Source organism: Camellia sinensis, chromosome 9 (assembly GCF_055761805.1).
Source record: "Camellia sinensis isolate YWXY chromosome 9, ASM5576180v1, whole genome shotgun sequence".
NCBI lineage: Eukaryota > Viridiplantae > Streptophyta > Magnoliopsida > Ericales > Theaceae > Camellia > Camellia sinensis.
Window position 1 is genome coordinate 196,952,792 of NC_138969.1, and position 6,203 is coordinate 196,958,994.

Consider the following 6,203-nt stretch of genomic DNA (forward strand, 5'->3'; position numbering starts at 1 on the left):
CGATGATGATGGTTGTGTTTCAGTGGATCAAAGGGCATGATTAATTGAAGTTGGTAACAATAACATTATTGTCTAATTCACTAATAATGACAACGAAAGAAAGAGTGAGAGTCGATGAGATAGTTATAGCAACAACATTTCAGGTAACATTAACATTGACGATAATGACTCTGAGAGAGAGAGAGAGAGACAGAATTACAAACGAGAAACGTAGTTGGAGTGTCATGCGTTTTTGTTAGTGATAATGTTTGAGGTAATGAAAACATAACAACAAAATTACATATAAATGGCAACCGATAAACCGATCAATTACTATTCTAATATTTACTAAATTGATATTAATGAATTGATTGTTGAATCAATTAGGTTTATTATATCAAGGATTCCTACAATCAATTGTGCAATCAATTGTCATATTTCAATCTCCCTTACATTCTAATGGATTGTCCAATCAATTGTGAAAGTTCAAAACTCTAGCCACTAATCGATTGTATAATCGATTATGGTCTTTCAATCCAATCGATTTTGCAATCAATTATGATTTTCCATTCAGTCCAATATGCTATACCAATTGATTACACAATCAATTGTGTTTGAAAATTTAAAAGTTATGATGTTTTGTTAATATTATTATGATTTTCGGGACAAAATTATAATCAACATGCCATGTTATGATTCATTAATAAAAGTTATGATAGTTTGTTAATGTCGTTATGATTGTGGGAAAAAAAGTTATACTCAATGTGTTATGGTTATGATTCATCACTAAAAGTTATGATTTGTACCACCAAAAGTTATGATTTGCCATGGTGAATCATAATAAAAAATGTTACGATTCAAATGTTATGATAATTAATTACAAATAATTATATTTGTTATGAGTTGTTATCATATTGTTATGATTTATAGTGTCTTTGTTATGACACTTTGGTGAATATTATGACATTGTTATGATTCATTGTAATATTGTTATGATATTACAATGAATGTTATGATTTTTTCTATAACCTGTTACATGACCGGTTTAGCAGGTCATTTTTTATGATGTGGCACGATATGGGCCATACAATAAGTGCATACCATGTGCCCTTTTATAAGGTGCACATTGTAGACTTTTCCTACTAATGCACCCTACTAGATTTAGAACGACATCAAATTACTGCCCCCACCACCATCAGTCCTAATTGTTGCATTGCCGCTACCACCACGATGACAATTACTTTTCTTTTCATTTTTTGTTTTTGTTTTTGTTTAATTTATTTATTTTTTTTTGTTTTTGTTTTTTTGTTTTTTTTGTTTTTTTTGTTTTTTTTGTTTTTTTTTTTGTGGGAAGGAATTAAAAAAATTAATTAGCAAGGACAACCCATATTGATATTTTTGCGATATTTCATGGGAAAGAAACAAGAAATCCTATTTGAGAATTTAAATTCAATTTCGAATTAAAACATAATACTCAATACATGCATACAAATTCATAACCCCCCCCCCCACCCAAAAAAAAAAAAAAAAAAAAAAAGAAGAAGAAAAAACTGAAAATAGAACTTTTCTCTCACCAATTAATTTTTTTTCAGCTCTTCCCTGTGATCTCTTTCTTTCTTTGTTTCTTCCCAAATTGAGTTCTTTCTTCTTTCTTGTGTCCTATCCATAAACTGCGATTGATACAAAAGTCCCTCTATTTATTAAATTACTAATAACTAAGTGGATTAGTATTTTGAGAGTGATTTACTCCTAACAAAACACTTGTCTCAATCAGTCCTACTTTAATTTGGATAACAAGACCCAAAAAAAAAATTAAAAAAATAGAGTAATGCAACATCTAATTAAAATCTTACAAACAATCCTACTAAAAGCATTCATGTCCAAATGTCATTGGAGGTTTAAATATTATTATTTTTTTCATAACCAATTACATTTGACCATTTGTACTTTTGGTAAGATTGTTAGAATGCGTAGAATTATTGAAAAAGATAATAATAAGAACAATAATAATTGAAGATATGTTGTTCTTTATCATTATCTTAATTTTGTACAAATTAGGATGGGAGGAGAACAACCGAACGTGGGATGCTGTTATGACTCCAAGTTAGGGCCTGCTGTGAGTTCTCGTAGAGGCTCATATTATAGCGATCCCGATTTTTTCCCGTCATTCATTGTGTTCCAGACTCGGGTTTCGTGGTTGTATGTTGTTGTCTATGTCTTGTTTCCATTCTTTATTCTTTGTATTTGAGTTTTAAGATGTGTTGGTTAAGTTTGAAACAAGTTAATTGTGAGTTGAAACAAATGGTTGCTACCCAAGTTTTTCCTTCTTCGCTCGAGCGAGGGTTCCTGTGCTCAAGTGAGCTTTGTGTTGTGTGTCTTTTCGCTAGAGCGAGCACTCTTGCGCTCGAGCGTGCATCTGCATCTGTGTAGGACCTGAAAGTTGGTATTCTTCGCTCGAACGAGCATTCGTGCGCTCGAGCAAGCCCTATGTTATGTGTTTCTTCGCTCGAACGAGAACTCTTGCGCTCGAGCGTGCTTCTGCGTTGCAGACCTAAAGCTTTGCATCGTTCGCTTGAGCGACGCTTCTTGCACTCGAGCGAGATTCTTTTGTATCTGGTCGCTCGAGTGACTGCTCCTTCGCTCGAGCGAGCCCCGTGTATATCAGTTCGCAGCAGCGGGATTCAAGAACACTTTTTGATTTCTTTTTCATTCCAAACCCTAATACGGCAGCCTCTCTCTCTAAAATACCCCTTCTCTCTACAAATACACTTGATCTAGAGTGTCTCTACTCCCATTTCTTTTGTAAAAAAGATAGAGCATTGCGTGGGCTTCATTTTGATCCGAAAGAATTCAAGTTTGGAGCATCTTGAGTTTTTCCCTTCTTCTTCTTTGAGCTTCTCCATTTAAGGTAGGGATAAACTACTCTTTATTATGAGTTTGAACATAAATGTTGGTCATTTGTATAAATGGTGGGATATGAAAAGTTTGGTGAAAGTTAGGGTTTTGAGTTTGAAATTATGAAAAAGGGGTTTTCTAGTTTTGGGCTCCATTGGGTATATGAGGTCTTAAAATGGGGTTATTTGTGTATAATTGATGAAATTTGACTTTGGATGCAACATTTGAGAAAGAGAGATTAATGCCCTAATTGGAATTGAATAAATCATTTGTATAATTAATGAAGTCAATTATGGGAATGTGAAATTGATTTGGGAATTGTGATTTAATGGTGTAATTGGATTGATGAATCACTCACCTACGGAAGAGTTAATAAGTTGATAAATTATCCGTTTGATAAATTTATTTATCTGTTTATAAATAATTGTTTTGGGCTATCGATGGACGATAGTCATGATAGTTGTAAAAATTGCATGATGATTAGGTAAATTGAAACTAATCACTTGGTTGATGTCATTGAATATGACAGTTGGATATGAACATTGAACATGTAAATTGTTGGGTTATTGTATATGCCAACATGTTTAATACATTGTATATGTATCTTTGTGTGGGAGGAGATAGGGGATATACTCCATTTTTTGGGAGGAGATACGGGATGGACTCTATTGATAATTAAATTGGCCGCAGTATCCTGGGTGAAAGTCCTAAAATCTTATTTATTTGGTTGCCGGTTCCCTCGGACGTAGATCCGTAAAATGGCAAAGATATGGAAGTGTATGAATGATGTTTATGATTGAAGGGTTGATGAATGAGTTGTAGTCTCATTTTGACTTGTTTATATGATAATGAATTATGTCGATGAATTGACTTGGGTAATAACTGGAAGTGAATTGAAATATGAGTACCAATGTTGATTGATTATGGAAAATGTTTAAGATGGTTTGTAAGTGTTAAACATTTATCGAATGCTAATGTTTTAGTTATTTTTCATATACTGTTTAGCGTATCTCTACTGAGTTTTGGCTCACCCTACTTAAGATACCATTTTCAGGTACAGGTGACAAGTCGCCTTCAAGGTCATAGCTTGGGAGGTCTTAGTGCTGAAGTCTCTGTTTTGTTGTTTTATTTTATGTTTATATGTTTTTCTTTCCAAGCCGAGGGCTTTAAATTGTAATGGGCTTCTGACCCTCTTTTGTTGTAACCAAGTTATACTTGGAAATATGTAAGCCTGTAGGGCACCTATTTAGTTGGTAGAAGTTAGAGTTGCATGTAACAACTTTTGTAGGGAAGACTCCGATGAATGAATTATATCTTTTCTAGCATGTTTGTGGATCTTAGGAGTAATTGTTTTAAGTTATATTTTGAGCCCGTTACACATATCGAGTGTTTTTCAGCCTCCGTTTGGGAAGTGGGTTGGCTTTTTGGCTTTTTGGCTTTTTTGGCTATTTTAGCCTGGGCTGAAAAGCTTGGTTTGGGAAGGACTTTTTGGCTTTTTGGCTTTTTTGACTTTTTTTGTGAGAGAATAATGTAATGATTATAGGTTAGATGTGATGTTTTGTTTGTTATGGCTAAAATAGCCTATTTTGTTTTTTGTGGCTAAAATAGCCAAAAAAGCCTGAAAAAGCCCTTGCCAAACACAGGCTCAATAATCTAAACCGTTCATATTGTAAAGTTCGTCGAGTATATCATTTATGTTAAAAAATCAAGTTAATTAGACATTTATAAGCCCATGATCAAATCCTAATTGTTTTTAAAAAATTATAAAAATAATATTAATCGTTTATGTTTTTAAAAACAAATTTTCTCTTATTATAGGGCTTTAGATTTTCATGCAACTTGATTTTTTACATGGATGGTTTACTCAACAAACCTGTAGTTCAGATTAAAAAAAAACCCTTGAAATGGGCCTCCATCAAACTCACAACAAGCTACATCTCCATTTCCAAGAAGAAACAACCTCTTATCACCATCACTGGCCACTACATTCAACCATCCCCACCTCTAACTATTCGTCTTTCCCTCCACTGACCATTGTCTTTCTCTCCACCTCCGACCAACATTGTTGGTGACATCCTCCGACAACCATGTCTCTCAATTAATAACCTCCTTTGATTGCTGCCAACCATCCCCACTTTGTGGCAACTAGCTTTGGCCACCACTTTCCACCAACTGCTACCATCTCTTATCATAAACTACCTTTGACTACCACTTTTGGCAATTGATAATTACCTTTAAACACCTAAACATCATCTTGTGGTTGGAAATTATCTTTAGACATTGCCAATCACTTCCCATTGACAACAATCACCTTCAACACTTGTTAGAGATCATCTCCAAAAGTTGACAATCACCTTTAATTACTATTTTCGACCATCGACAAACCATTCAAGCGACAGCCACTTGTGAGCCATTTTTCTTGCTTGTATTAAACATGTTTTTAATTTTCATTTTTATCAATAAATAAACATGCTTAGGGTTGGTTTGGGATGTCCTAAAAAAGTGCACTTTTTGACTTATTGGTGGGCTTGGGTTGGGTTTGATGTGATGTGTTAGAGAGGTGATGTGATTTAAATAAGATGATGTGACTTAAATAAGATAGTGACTTTTTGACTTATTTAGTACATGCCAAACTAGCCCTTAATGTCATAACCAACCTTATTGCCTGTGAGAGCTGGAGTTTCTTCTTCATGTGAAAGAATAATCATCTCTAATTCAACCTATAGCAAAAACCAGTGGTATTACATTGAAAATATTGCAAAAAGTTTGTCACGGGATTCATTGTAATATACAAAAAGTCAATAAAGAAAATATTGCAAAAAGGTTGTCAAGAATGGGATTCGAACCCATGCCCTTTCGGACCAGTACCTGAAACTGGCGCCTTAGACCAACTCGGCCATCTTGACATTTGTGACTTCAACTTAATTGTTTTATATTTATCTACTTTAAATTTTGAGAAAATTATTCAGAAGTGTGAAAATTGGATACTCCCTGGAATTTAGTTTGGATAATCTTTTATTGAAATAGTGGATTTAATAACCAATCTGATTTTTTTTTTTTTTTTTTGGGATTGGTAAAAATTAGTGATTAGTTGTTAAATTAGTACCTTAGTGGAGTTGAAACTCATACCCATACACCTTACAAAAAAAAATCTTATCCTTCTATTTCACTCCTAAAAGTAAAACATTTGAGAGAGATTTGGTGGCCAAAGGGCTAGCTAACTAAGTTAGAGCCCCTTGGTTTAGTAACCAAGATGAATTGAGTGTAATAGTATGTCATTATTGAGTTGGGTTGAGTTGGGTCAAGTAATATGTTGTTTAAGTTTGATT

General features: G+C 33.7%; 1 non-coding gene across 1 annotated transcript; it reads right to left on the reverse strand.

Moving 5' to 3' along the window:
* Positions 1-5,699: 5,699 nt before the first annotated feature.
* Positions 5,700-5,780, reverse strand: TRNAL-CAG (transfer RNA leucine (anticodon CAG)). The gene has a single exon. It is a non-coding gene; the product is annotated as a tRNA-Leu (tRNA).
* Positions 5,781-6,203: the final 423 nt, after the last annotated feature.